Source organism: Uranotaenia lowii, chromosome 3, assembly GCF_029784155.1.
Source record: "Uranotaenia lowii strain MFRU-FL chromosome 3, ASM2978415v1, whole genome shotgun sequence".
Lineage (NCBI taxonomy): Eukaryota > Metazoa > Arthropoda > Insecta > Diptera > Culicidae > Uranotaenia > Uranotaenia lowii.
The window spans coordinates 363,259,267-363,275,320 of record NC_073693.1 but is presented as its reverse complement, the minus strand read 5'-3'; positions in this window follow the sequence as shown (position 1 = coordinate 363,275,320).

The window sequence follows — 16,054 nt, the reverse complement described above, 5'->3', positions numbered from 1 at the left end:
ACTTGCTGAAGGCAATGGATTAAACCTTCTATGGGTACCCGGACATAAGGGAATTTTTGGAAACGAATGCGCCGACGAACTCGCTAGAGCTGGGTCGGAAAAGGAATTTTACGGACCAGAGCCGGCTGTCCCAATATCACCATGTTGGTTCAGAAACCAAATTCAAACTTGGTCCTCTAACCAGCATGAACGATACTGGGAAGAGTTGGACACTTGTCGTCAAACTAAATTATTTTTAGAAAAACCATATCCAATCATATCGAGTTACTTATTAACTTTAAATAAATCTCATTGCAGCATCTTGATCAGAGCACTCTCCGGTCATTGTAAACTCAACTATCACATGCACAACATTCAGCGTGCTGAATCTCCAGTATGTGGTAGTTGTGAATCAGATGTGGAAGATCCCTTCCATCTTAAATGTAACTGTCCCTCATTTGCCAGACTACGTTTTCGTACTCTGGGATCTTACGCTTTAAGCGAATCTGAGTTTAAGAAATTAAACTTAAAAAACATTCTATCATTCCTTACCGAATGTAGAAAAGAGCTTTAATGCTAATAATCCCTAGTGGAAAGGCTTTATGCCATCTTAAATAGATTGAATTTATTTCTTCCTTTTATAGGTTTTAAGGTTTCTCAGGTAAATGATGAAATCTTGGAAAAAAAAGGCTAGGCACAATTTTCCCGTATGTTTGGATAACGTGCCGCTATTAAGCCTACCCCCATTCTGATACCTGATACCTGCATTGGTCAAACTTGTTGTAAATTCGGCTCAAAGAGCATAAAAATGTTGTTGAAAACAGAAGGATCAATGAATCGAGCGTGGTTGCCCATACAATAGAATTTGACCATTCCATAGTTCAAGTTAACAGTCGGACAACGTTTTATAGATGGGAAACATCGAGCCCGAAACCGGTCGACAAAAAGATAATTTTAAATCCTTTTCCGTTTCGTATTAGGTTGCCAAATTTTTTTTAGCACGTATCTGGGCCGGACAAATCCGAGACATCTTTTTTTAAAAACCTGGCTAAATTGACGACCATAAATCTGGACAAATTATGTCGAAACACAGGAATTACTTAACAAAAACCAAGCAAAAAAAATTAAAGAATTTTTGTTTTTTCATCAAATCTTGTCAACATATTTTAAATCGTACTTTGGGCTTCTATTAAAACTCTCATGATTATTCTTATAAATCTTACTCAAATAATTTCGTTTTGGCAATCAGGCCGGGCTGAACTGTTCCCATATTTTGAATTAAATATCTTTGCAAACCCGGATAAAACCGGGCAATCTGGCAACTTTAGTTTCGTAAGAACGTTAAGAGTCGTGTTTTGTAATACATCGTGTGTAATGTGTCTAGTAAAATTTCTTAAGTTAGCACAAATCATATGAAATGAGTGATCGCATCAAGTTTTAGTCAATAATTTCCTCAATTGACGTTAAAATTATTTTATTCATTTCAAAAAGTAGGAAACGGATTACGAACTTCAGCCAAGGCCGTGCAAATGGGGGGGGGGGGGGGGTTTAGGGTTTTACCCCCTCCCTCATGGAGATTTTTTTCAAGTAAAATTTTCATTTATCTGAAAATTACTATATTTAAAAAGGTGTTAAAATAAGTGTCAGAAGCAAGCAAGTCAGAAATTTGGCGGAATTTTGTCTCAAATGGCCTAAGGCTTGAGAAATTTTGTTTTACGATGCTATATGACGTTCACGAATTGAAACTTATTTTTAATTGTAAGATTCGAGTTGCAACTCAATTTACTTTTTGTATTGAAACTCTAAACTTGACATACCGAAACCCTACCTCGTCTTTAGAGTGGGTTTTTATCAAGAAGTGTAACTAAACAAGAAAAGAGTTTGAATCGAACCATTTGAATTTCAAAATTAATTCATCGAATACCGTAAACTTGGGGTACTTTGATCACCGGGGTAACATTGATCAACATGAAATTCTTGCAGATAATCACCATGAACTAAGCATAAAGTTAAAATATCTGAAAACTGTTAACTACGTTTGAAAGCCTATAAATTTAGTTACGAATAAGCTAAATTTGGTTTTTATTAGAAGATTTTTGATATTCCTAATAATGGTATTTCAAAAACTTAAAATATCTGGTTTTTCGAAGGCTCATAAACAAACATCTCTCCTGATCAAATTCAAGCATTTAGGAGCAAATGGGTTGTTTAATGTGAAAGTTCAACTTTTTTCTTTGTTTAGGTTTAGTTTAAGTGTTATTTTTAACGTCATTTGGTAATAATGTTTTTATATTGGAAAAAACGGTGTATTTCCATGAGAAACCCCGTATAGTAAAAATGGCTAAGAACCTATCAAATGGTTCAATTTGAAGAAAAAAAATACATGGGAACAGTGCGAGGATCTAGGGAATTGCATGAAGGTAAAATTTTGTTTGTTTTTTAGGCCAAAAAAAAATTGAGAAATGTTTATAATTTTTACCCCTAGATGTATGCAGCAACATGGTTCATCTTTTGACTATAAATGTTTTTGAAAAAAAACGTTGAAAAACTGGGTATAATCCTAACAGAAATTACTGTTATTAATGTTTATGCTTTGTGTGCTTATTGGCACCATAACAACATTTTTGAAAATGTTGCGGTACTTAAAAACCACAGTGATCAAAGTCACCCCGAAACTCGAAATCTGGTTTTGTAACAAACATTTAATTATTACCACCAATGTCTTTTGAATTTACTACAATCAATGATCATGTTTGATACTCCTCACCTCAGTAAGGGTTTAAAAAATTTTAGATATTACGAAAAAGCAACACCTACCAAAATATTCAAAAATGAATGAAAAAAGTGATCAAAGTTCCCCCAGTTTACGGTACTTATTTTATTCCATTTATAAACCAACGGGCATTTTCCTCTCAAGATGGACAACAGAATTTGCAGAAAAATCTAAAATCTTATATTCTCTTCCTTTTTCTAAAAATTTTAATTTAAAAATGTCGTTTATTTCTTTAAAGCTGTTATGCTGATTTGAAATATTCTTCAAGAAACTAATTTCAGTCTCAGTTTTATTTTGTGTTTTTTGTTCTTCAAAATGCGAAAGGGTTTGATAAATTATTCAAGGTCACAAAATATACATTTTTATGAGGTGCAATGAATTTAAAACGTTTTATTGACTAATTTGAGTGCCCTGAATCTAAATATACAATTTTTCTATCAGCTTTTGTTAATGAAATAACTTTTCAAAACAGGTTAAAATTATGTAAGGAAGTTCTGATTTTTTTTTTGAATAAGCTTGAAAACAAAACCATTGCATTCCAAAATTCAAGTTTTGAATAAATTATCAACTTTTATCAACAATTCATGTTCTTTTGAGTTCTGCGGAAAAAGCTATAGAGTTTTCTATTTGTTTACATTTTCTTATCCAATGAATTTCTAAGAAGTTCTAAACCCAATTTAATTTACGATACTTTTTAAAACATGAATTTAATTGTTTTGCAGGTTCCAACACATTGATAAATAAAATTAAATATTTGTCCTTACTTTCTGCAGTAATTAAAAAAAACTTGAAATGATATCTTAACAAATTTTTAAAAACTGTTGAATTAAATTTTTTTAAGATCATGCATCATAATCATCAAAATATTTGTCCTTAATTGAATGAAGTAAACCAAATCATAACAAGATTTCATCTAAAATGTGGGTTTAATAGTTAATCAGTCATCAATGATTGATTTCACTTAAATCTCACATATTTTTAATCTCCATTTAATCAAATTTGAATGTGATAGTCAAATTTGACAAAATACTCGAGTTCAGTATTTTGTTTTGATTTTCAAATGATCTTACCAAATTTTATAGTACAGATTAATAATGAATTATGAATAAATTTAGCAGATTAAGAAGAAAACATTTTCTATGTTTTTCAATTCTGAATGTTTGTTTTCTAAAAACATAAACCTTCACATTTTTCCAAATCAAAAATTCACATTTTAGAACGCGATTGATTTTATTTTAAATTCGAAACACAACAGCGGAATTTTTAATTCAACCCTTCAGCTGAAAATGAAGAAAAGAATTATTATTTAAGATGAATAATAACTAACAATTATTATCATTTTCCTAACAATTAATCAGGGTTGATTTTTTACCAGATCTTACATCTACTTAAGAACTCAAATTGTTTTTGGAAATATTTATTTCAAATTTGAAAACTGAACTGCTTAGAAATAATTCTAAAGCCAATTTCTAGTTCAGAATCAGGAAAATCATTTTGAAAAATTCATCAATGACTTGCCGAAAATATCATGGATTTCAAATATATATGGGGATCTGTTTTGGTAATTTTGATTTATATTATCAGTAAAATATATTATTTTTGGAGTTTGTTAGATAGTCATGAGTAAGAAATTGAAGTTAGAACTTCATTTGTTATCAAGGATGAATTTTTGGTATTGTTATTATTTTAAGCCATATTTGATTTCCAGTTTTTTGTTGAGTGTAAAAAGTAACAGTTTAATAATTCGACAATGTACACGATATGTTTCGTAGAAGGACTTATAGAAAAAACCAGTAGCGTTATCTTAAGAATTTTTTATTGTGAATACATCGGAAGGAATTTCAAATCACAAGTTCAAAGATGAGGAAAATCACTTAATACTTGGAACCGCTTATCGTGATTTGGTCTGGAGTTGAAAAGAATGTCTTTATTTAAGTTTTAGGAAAATTTAGAAAATCAATATTTAATAGTTATCAAAACAGTTTTTGATGAGAAATCAGATTAATACTTCTCCTGAGTAAAATGTCTTAAAATCCCCTTCGCACTTAAGTCTCAATGCAAGTCTCTACGACAATTTAAACTAGCTTTAATTTTCAATGTTGAATCTTTATTTTGAGAAAATGTTCATAATAATTTCAGAGTGTTTCATTGCACGTTGATTTTTTTTTTAATATCAATATTAGAAACTCAGCTGTACACTTCGATTCTTCAGTTTGTTTAATAGAGATAAAATTACTTTAAAGTTTAAAAATTCTCAACTTCTACAGGTTTCATCCCATTTTAATAAATAACCTTTCGATATTTTTTAGTTTCGAATTGAATGTTAAAGTTGTTAGGAAGTACTTTTTTAATTTTTGAATCTACTCTTAAATCGCAGATAAATTTAAAGTTTTGAAAAATGCGTTCCTAGCATAATGTTGATCTTTAGAAAGGTTTGTTGATTTTATGTTAAACTGAATGGCAAATGATATATGCAAACTAGCTTGAAGGATGTGAGATTCATCATGTTTTGTACTAGAGACTAAAGAAATTCACAGGAATTTTTTTTTTGAAATGCATAAATCTAGTCTAAAACCGTCGATGATATCAAAATTTCTCACTCATAAAATTGTTTTTCATCGTACTTATGATTATTAATTTACAAATACCAACATAATCTATTACAATTTTTACGCAAAATTTTGTTCGAAAAACAAGTACAAAATTTACTTTTACATATAACAATATTTTATATTTTGATTTTTTTAAACTGTTCTGCTTAGATATGTTTACATTCGATCTTCGGTAGACAAAATTCAAGAATGCCGTAAACCGCTCATCCAAAAATTTGATTTTTTTTTCTAAAGTTCGTTTCTATATGCATATTAGACCGCTGCAATAAATGCTCTTATATGTTTCTTCGATGCTTTTTGGGTCACCAATCATCAGTGTAAAATTTTAGATGATTTGTTTGATTCCTGAGTTAGCGCAACGCGTTTCAATTGTATGGAAACGAAGAAATTTTTGCACATTAAATCACCAAAAAAATTCAAATTAGCTTGAAATGAGATCAGTCTTTGATTTTTGGTTTTGACTTTTTATGTTTTTTTCTGGATTTGATTGGTTGTAAGCAAGTTGGAAAAAAATGTATATAGTGAAACAAAATATAGAAGTGCTTCGTTTATTCGCGAAAATAATTCCAGTTAGGAGTTGATATTGTAATTTAGTAATTTATAATCTAAATGCGTAGATTTTTCAATAAATATTTGTTAAAATTTTTATTTCTGTTACTTATTTCATCGGCCTTATCGGTGAAAAGTTACGTTGCTTCTAGTAAGTTCATCTTAAGATATTGAAATTTACAGACAAATAGAAAGTAAAAAGAAATGTAAAATGGTGAAAATGAGCGTTTAGAAATTTATTAGATGCATTATCATCACATACCAAATTTTCGTGCAGCACGGGCCAACTACTGAATAAAATTCATCTTTCATTTTTTCTAACTTTCTATTTTAGGCGTTTTACAAATTTTCAAAGAATTTCTGTGTGTTCCAATGGTTTTCCCATAAAAAAAGTTGTACATTCCACATTTGTCGCAAAAATTGTTGGTTTCCTTTACACTATGCTTATTGATTAAAAACTTCAAGCATGAATTTTTCAAATTTACCTTAACTGCCTTTGACTTATTTAGCTGTCTGTTTCACCAATGAAGAGACCGATATTTTCAAAATTTTCATATGAAAAACTGTCGAAATTATACTAGATATTAACAATTCATCCACGGGCCAAATGATGCTGAAGTATACGTTCCTGTCATTATGGGGATTTTTTTCTCCAGGTGAGAGTGGTTAAGTGTTAAGGTTAAGTGTAAAAAAAATCGCGCGCCTGTTGAATATAACTCCACGTGCAAAAGAAGCCACGTGTCATCCATGCTGTTAGAGAACCGAAAAGATTTCAAATGGTGGTGATTAAATTTAGGAGCAAAAATAATCGAACCAAATTTCAAATTTGTTTTAGGAAATCCGGATAAAATTAAAGTCAGCATGTTCATAAATTGGCTTTAGGGAACAATAAATGGAGATATTCAAAAAATTTCTTCACTGTAAACTACAAATTTGAATAATTTTTATGACATTTGTGTTAGCGTTTAAATGGAGTACATGAAAATTTAAAAAACTGGCAAGGAAAAGTATAGATTCCTGAGTAATCTGGAATGTGTTTTAAACAATCCACGAAAGAACGGAAAATTTAGAACAAAATACTTTCCATAAGATATGATTTAATTGTTTTTTTTTCAAATATATGTGGTGCAACGCACACCGCAACAAAGCTAGTACTATATATATTCAGATCGATAGTTAATGTTGTGTTTATCAATGTGATTTGTGACCCATTTGTTTATCAGCGAGTTTTTTTTTCGCTGGAACACCATCTAATGGACACTTTCAACAATAGTTATAAATCGTACAACCAGCGATCAAATTTACGATGATTTTTTAATTTTGGAATCAAGTCAACTACCGGCTAACCGGGCAAAATTGAGCCGCCAAAATTGAGGCACCATGTAAATGCTTCAAGATCGAACGACTACTTTTTCGCGGTTAAGTTCCGGATTAACTTAACGCTACCGGATTTCTTATTCCGTTCATATTTTCGTTCAGTCGGTATCGTATCGGTAACATCCAAATTGCGCTTTGTTTTCATGTATTTGCTGCTGGCTGGCCCCAAGATTTTAGCACCGTGATAAGTTTCGATTGTTTCCCCCGAAAAATAAACGTAGAAACGTGCTTCATTTCGAAAATTATTGCCGCTATTTGTTTAAATTAATTGGGATGCAAAGCTTGCGGTCCAGCTGCTGCTGCTGATTTTTGGATCTTGGCTCCCTAACTTGATGATTTGGCAGCTACTCGGACTCTAGGGCGCACTTTGCATTGAAAAGATTTTTTTTCGGTGTCAGGGTTCATTTTTTTATCTTTGCCTTTATTGTTTTGCGAGCTGCTTTTTGACAAGGTGAAACTGGGTGCCTATTTTTGGGAGGATTTATGATTTTTGAAAGTTTTGATTCAATTCGGTGCCGTGATCGTCTCGGTCGCTATTGTAAGAGATCAAAGAGAGAATCGACAGATTTTTTTTCGTATTTTTCGGTTAGCGAAATTGTCCCCAATCTGTGAAATATTCACCGCACATCTGTTTGGCCAACTGTGATTGGCATTTCTCACAAATTTTAAAATACGTATGAGGAATCACGCGTGCTGCTATCGCGCAACGCCTACTTTTTCACTTTTGACTCAACAGTGGGTGGAGGTGAGAAGATTCGGGTAGCGTTTGTTTTATTGTTTTATGATTTACGCAGCCTTGGTTAAAATGTTATTTATAATGGGATGCTGACGGAACCAAAAATCCCCATCGCAGTCAAACATAAATAAACATTAACTCAAAAAAAGTAAACAAATCTTCGCTATCTGTTTATGATTTGCGCCACCATCTTCGGGTCAGACATATTCTTTGTGTGGCAATTTTCTGGAGACTATCTCATTTTATACGTGATTTGGCAACCTGTAAATGATTTTTTGTTTAAAGAATTACTTAATGAGCATATCTTTTTTCTTTGAAACAAATGTATTTGTTCGATGAAAAGTTCTGTGTTTCGGAAAATCAATTTACGCATTTTATTTTTATAGTTATAGTTTAGAAAAAAAAAACATTCGTGTCCACATTGCCTTTTCCTAAAGCTCATTAGATACGGGAAGATTCTGTTCCATCTTAAACCGGCAGCTTAAGATACAGGTCTTCGACATAACATCAGACTATCAACCGCCTAAGTTTGATTTAATGCTTCTTAACAGGAAACCGGAAGTCGAGAAAATCCGCCGAAAGCCACCCTTCAGTATTCATCAAATCTCCCCCTCAAACCCTTACTAAACAAATGTCCTCATCGGGTTTAAAAGGCCCATCCGCCGAGCGATGAAATCATGCCTGCAAATAAAAAATAAATTAATTCACCACCGGAATGGCGCAGATAGTTATGGACAGAAAAGAAATGCTCTCGGCATAAAAATGTGGCAATTTAGATAACACTGAACGGCTTTGAAAGACAATCTATCAACGGCCTGGGGGTTATAGTTTTTAGCTTAGTGCTTTCGGCAGATGAACTCTACGAAGCATCAACCAAAAAAAAAAAAATAGGTAGTCACTCTCCAAAGTTATTTTTGTTTTATTTTTATGACGATTCCTATGCTCCAAATTTGGCCCCATGCCCACTGACTGATTTCACCGCCCAATTGCTCATTACCTAATCATCTCGCTATCTATCTGCAGTCAGGAAGGTTTTTTTACAGGTTTCCTCCATTTTATAATGCAAACCATCCAAAAAAAAGGTAAAAGCCAACCGCAATCGTCCATCATTTGCCTAGAAAGAGATAAATCTAATTAAAGTTGTACCTTCCACTAATGGATTTTTATTCGCAGGGAGCAGGAGAGTCAGCAACGATAGAAAAAAACTATCGTTGAAAGTAACGGAAAACCATTGGTAGAAACCGAAGGAAACAATTCAGGTGCCCAAACAAAAAAAAAACCCAAACTATCATCTGCGGCAATGTCAACTTTTTACGATTTGGTTGCGTCGACGACGACGCCAAATCGCCGCGCCATGATCTGTCGTAGGGAATTTACCAGTCGGAGCAATTAAAATGGGGCTAGCTTTTTGTCTCGGTGCGTGTTGAGGGTTTTTTTGGGTTTTCACCTTAGTAACAACAGCAGATGGCGGTGTCAAGTATGTGCCTACTTTGGTTTCTCAGGTTACTGTCACCGGATGGATGGTTCCTGTGAAAGTTTGTGACAAAAATAAAAGTATGTTGATGCTCAGAAAATGTCATCTAATGACATGCGAAAAAATTAATTGCAATATCACTAAACTATTGCTCAACAAAATCATTACTACTAGATCTAAGATGGAACTTTCTGTATCTAAGAAATCCAACGAAGCAAGTCAAAAATTCAAAAAATGGGATAAATCTGGAAGAAAAGCAAAATTGATATGGTTCAAGCATCTTAGAATATATAAATAATATCCTTTAGGACAAATGAGTTCCTTCATTTACAAACATGAAAGCAAATTGACGGTTTATTTCTTGGAAAAAATCAGCAAGTGATTTGTGAATTATAAAAGATATTCATATTTTTGTGATGCATATAATCACCGCAAATATTGATTTGCTATACCTGCAAGTTTGGTGAATGATTTAGGGAACTAGTAATATGACTTCCGTGAAAAAGACAGAAAAATAGTTCAAACGGAGACAAATGTAATGTAAATGTAATGACCACTTATACAGGAATATTACAGTCAGTCAAAACAACATCAAAAACCAGTAATAGTAGTAATAGTTCCAAAACACAAAACCCACACACAGCAAAGAACCAAACCAACCAACTTCATCTCATTACCCCAAATAGCCCAGCTTCCAACCCCATCCACACATTCCACACAATAGAGTACATTTCTCAAAACGACAGTTACAGTGCGCCATCGCAAATCGGATGAGAAATTGTTTTATAATCCCGATTAAAAAAGTAATTTGATTGTGAGAAATTAGATTGAATCGAAATAACAAACATATATTCACAGAAGAGCAGCGAAGACTGGACACCTGAACGTTGGAAAAAAACGAAATCTGGCAATAACAACCGTTAGACAAGTGAGTTTACACACTTTAAAACAGACTCTTAACAATGCGCATTGTAACTTTTGAAACTAATAAAATTCCAGTACCCTTGAGGAAGACCACCAAAAATGGTCGAAACGTCGGGCATTTCACAAAGAAAGTTGTTTGCTTGAAATCCAAGACCGAAAAAATAGCCAAAAATTAAACATTAAAAATTTAATCTTTAATTAGTCCGACCGGTCATTAGAAAGGTCACTAGGAATGGACGTTAGGTTGAATGCATGATAGGTCAATGGAAGTTATCAGGTTATCAGGCCAAAAAGTTTATACTACCGAAAGTTATCCAGACAGAGACTGTTCGGTTGAAAGGATGTTAGGCCGAATGGTCGCTAAGCCGAATAGACGGTAAGCTGAATGGTTGCGAGGCTGGACGAACATTCTCTATAACTAAGTCAAATGGGTAGAAGGCAGTATGAACGTTAGATCGTATGGACGCTAGTCCAAATGGACTCCATACCGAAAGCGTGCTAGGCCAAAAGGACGTTTTGCTGAATAGACGTTGAGTCGAATAGTCATAAGGTTGAAAGGACATAAGGAATACCTACCTTTCAGCCTATGTCTATTCGGCTGAATAACCTTCGACATGATAACTTACTCCATCGCGTTTTATAACTTAAATCAATTCGACGTTATATCCATTCGACCTAACGTCTGTTTCACTTAGCGAGCATTCGGACTAACGACCATTCGACCTAACATCCATTTGGCATAACAACCTTTGGGCAAAAACCTTTTTACACATTTGCGTTCTTTCATCTAAATCATCCAGGTCAAATGACTATTCGCCATATGGACCATTCGACTTAACATATTTTCGTTCTTGCGTCTATTCCCTCGAATAACCTTCAACCAAATAACCTTCCGCTATATGACTCTTTCAGTCTATTCTCTTATTCAGCATAGTGACCTTTAACCTAACATGTTTTCCAAATCCCTGTTGAGTAAGAAAGGCAGCTACTTACATATACATAATAGGGTAACCCACACGGAACAGTTCCTAGCATTCGGCAACACTGCAGCTTTGACGGACCAACAACTCCTCTGCAGAACTATCATCTGTGATAGCTCAGCTGTCATCTTCCAACGGCCGATTGAATATAAAACCGCGTGGAATCGTCCTCTTTTCTTCGCGGACTGTCGACCAGGTTGGATGCAAACGGACGATTCCTGTCCAGTGGCAAGCTACCCCACATTTTGGTGACCGTGACAGAACGTTCTTTTTAGAACAGATAGGTGAGAACCGTGAAGAGGGTATAGTCCGATTGCAAGTGAATTGAAAATGTTGGTGAAAATGTCAATTGAAAATAAAAATGCGAAAAAGGTGTGTGAAAGCGTGATGCAAAACGGTGTGTTGACGAGTGAAAAATTTAAACAATACAAGAGGCTTCTAACACCAATACCATTTCTGAAACGGCTTGCTTCCCAGGTGAATGGTGGGATCATGTGCACCTTTTTCCGCAAGGAATAGCAATAAATCAAATGTGGGTGGAATGGGCTAAATTCAAAGCGAGTTTTGACCTTACCGCAGACTTTAGCAGCGTGATCGGATTCCATCGGGTTCAAATGTTGTTCCTCAGGATCAATGAACAACTCCAGGAGATCATGAGGGCCAACACCCAGCAAACATGTTTGTAGCTATATTCTTATGCTGTTTTAATATGCGTTTCATATACAGCATTTACCCACCAATGTCGAGACAATATACATACATAAACTTCATTTATTTCTAAAGCGATAAAAACTATACCAATTGGGCGTTGTCCGACACCTTATTCATACCAATTGGAAGAATGTTAGAGAGCACAAGATTTTTCTTTCATAGCCTTCAAACCGTAGCCAGCAACAATAGTTTCCAGTTCTCTCATTGGTCAATATCACTCAATGCCGAATTGATTTCAAGCCATCCGGATGCACTGTTGGTTGCACAGAAAACATGACGATGATTTTCTCATTTGAAGTCTGCGCGGAAGCAAAATAATTTCCAAATTGACAAACATTGCGGACGACATTTCATACGATCTTATCATTGTGCAGTTGGAATTGCGATTTGCAACACTATTGTAAATCACTTAAGTTATTATTTCTGATACTATTTCATGTTTGCAACATCTTTCCACACCCTACTGAGTGTTTGGCCTTACACGCAGCGCAGGCTTCTTCGATTCTCTTGATTTTTGTTCACTTTTTCTCATCAGCTTGTCAAACGCCTGAGAGAAATATGCTTTCTCACACTTAAAGCAAGTTTTGTTGCAGAGCATTTCAAAACCGCAGTCATCCAATTTCAGTTTCGCAGGGAGAAATGTTCATCAGCTTTTCGGTTACTGGCTAAGAAATTAACGATCAAACAGAGTTGTGATGCTACGGTTGTGGTTTATTTCAGCACTAGCTGACCTAGTGATCTCTGATTCTTAAAATTTCGAAAAGAAAAATTTTGTATCTTTAATTTTACTCCCTGCCTTCCTAATTCTTTAATTTATGATTGTCAGAATTCTCAACGTTGGAATCGAAAATGTATTTTTTCTAACTCCAAGGCCCCCGAAATGTCTGAAATTTCCAAAAGTTTCAATCTTTTTTACCTCTTCGTTTACAAAATCAGAAAGGACCTTTTGAAAAGCATGCCAGAATTATTGAACGTCCCCAACAATAAAGCAGGTTGACAAATGCTGGGGTCAATGATACATAATTTCATGTAGAAAGAGAACGGTTCAATCACACATTAAAACTGTCCACGTGATTTGTTGAAACGGCCAAATTTCATATGCAATTTGCATTTCTTTTTCTCCTAGGAGCGATGAGAATGACGAAGCTAGGCCCTTGCATTCACTGAACAATTCATTTCACTGATCACACGTAGCGCTGATGAGGTGTTTTAAGAGTCACACACGACACACCAACAGTGCTCTGACAGTAGAAGAGTGATTACTCGTTAGAGAAAAAATTTCTCTTCACTCTCTCAGCAGCAGATGATGAAATGCTCATTTAAAATCGACTCACAAAGGAGCGAAAAAAATCACTGTCTCCTTTTGGTCAAGATGAGCAAAATGAATCCTGCTTACACGTCGTTTGTTGAGAGAGTTGATAACTTTCTAAAGTCTTTTGTGGACGCAACGGCTGAACATGGAGTATTCCTAAAAATGCGACAGTCCTTCGACGAATTCATTGTTATTGATTGAAGGCAAGAGTAAAGCTGTGCAGATATGAAGACTGTGGAGACGCTCTAATCAGATACCAGTTACTCAAAGAAATGAAGAACCAATCAATTGCTGCTGATGCCCGGATTTACAACACGGATACTGTATCAGTCGTCCAAACCGGTTCAAGGGCGAAAGCTTTTACAACAAAGGTGTCGAGTAATCCCAAGATTGCAGCCATCGTAGGCCAAACATTGAAGCCAAATTGAAAGCGCAACTGGATGGAGACAGCGACAGCGACAACAGAAAACGCCAAAAATTTGACGGGAGCAACCTTAGTCGGAGAAATCGATGCCCAAATTGCACCAACAAAAGATGGAGCGGTATTTCCTGCTATCAACAAGCAGTGCAGGAAATGCTGTGAAAACGGGCGTATAGATCCCATTTGGTTGCATTCAAAGCTACTGCTCATCCGAAGGTCCGGACATATCTAAAAATGGACAGGTATAGCTGTTTAATAGATATAGATTTTTTTTGTTCTTATTAACATGATAATAATAATAATAATATTTATTAATGACCCTTTAACTTCATAAGTCATTCAGGTTAGTTATTAACATGAGCGTTTAAGACTTTTTTCGAAGATGCCTTATATCTCGAATAATGCACTTAAACAATGTGGTGTGGATTCTTCAAACCTACCTTCCTCATTCTGATTGGACTTTCCTTAGAAAGAAATAGAAGCAAGGATTGGCCAAACTAGAAATCTGTCATGTAGTGAAAGCAGTCAAAACTTTTGGCTCGAAACGACCGATCAGAGTAAAATTCTCATTTGTAGACAGTGTGAAAACTGTGGAATTAAGAAAAGCTACAGTACGGGTGAAATTCATGGTTCTACCAGATGGTTCCATCAGGTTTGGTTGAGAAATAAATCATTAATGTATTTAATGGGCCTTTGCGTTGATGTCAGACCCAGAAACTCGTGGCGCTGAAATCCGAACTGTTGACGAGAATCTTGACTTGGACCAGGTGAAGACGCTGGCTCCAGATCGTCAACAGTGGAGATCTTTTACCACGGCCCTATGCAACGGAGGATCGGCGCGGGATCATTAAGTAAGTAAGTAAGTGAGTAAGTAAGTAAGTAGCGTTAATGTTTGCAATACTTTGTCGACGATCTAGCCATTGCCAAAAATGCCAGAGATGAAAGTCAATTTCTGTATTGGAACGCATACAATGTACCCGCTATATTAGGGGGCGGGCAAGGTGGCGGTTACAAATGATGGAAGCTCAGAAAATTATCGAAAGAGTGAAGACCGCATCTGAATTGATAAGCGGTATGTCGGCCGCGTCAAAAGGCCGAGATGACTTCCGCCTATTAGTGAATACAGGGCCATAAATCGCGAGTGTTATGAAATGCGAATCAAACTCTATGGGGCTGAATTCCTTATTAAGCTCGACCTAAGCAGTGCATACTACCATCTTGAACTTTCCAGGAGACCTCGAGAGCTAGCTACCTACCCGCTTGACAAGACTTATATTTGGAGTAAACTGCGCTCCCAAGATCTTCCAAAGAGAAATGAACCGATTCTTTCAAGTCGAAAACGTAATTGTCTACATCGATGATATTCTGATATTTTCCGATTGTTCTAAACACTCCACGGAACAGCTATGAAACACCTTTGAAACTAAAGTTGCTGATCTTCGAAAATTCCGAGATCCACGAGATTTTAAGCCCATACATGAACAAATTCGCCGATCTCGCAAGTCCTTTGTGGGCAGTGATGTGTCATCAATCTTGGTCTTGGGGAGAGGAATAAGCAAGGGCATTTGATCGAATTGAAGACTTTTCAGACCACGCTTCACCTATGCGATATGATATTGAATACGCACGCGGACGGGACAACATCATAAACCCTTCCTTGAGGCTCTATAACGAGACAGATAAACCAAGAAGATAACAGTCCTTGTGAAATAGCAATACTAGAAATAAACAATTGCCAGTTTCTCATTGAAAGCAAAATCACGGAAAAGACTGCTAAAGATGATATCTTAGTTCAAGTAATGCAATCATTAGATTTAGGAGAGTGGCCTAAACAATTACATAGCTAAAACCTAAACGGTCAACTTTCCTTAATCAAATCGCATAATCAATGCCTCAGGATGAGCCAATCATAAAATGTGTCTCATCGCATCCATCCATCCATCCATTTATCCATCATTTCCTTGGTAGCTTTCGGCAGCGAAAGGAAATACCAAATTTCTAATTACGATGTAATGTTTAATTAAATTTAATTGAACATCTCTCTCCTTTCTGAGAGCTGGTGCTGTCAAATTCCCGTCAAAAAAATTGACTGAATGTGTGCTTACTTATATGACTTCTTCCCTGCTTTTCATCTTCTTCCTCTATGAGTAGGGTTTGTGATGACTGTTGACCGTTTTGTCTAGTCCGGGTCACATGACGGCTTTAC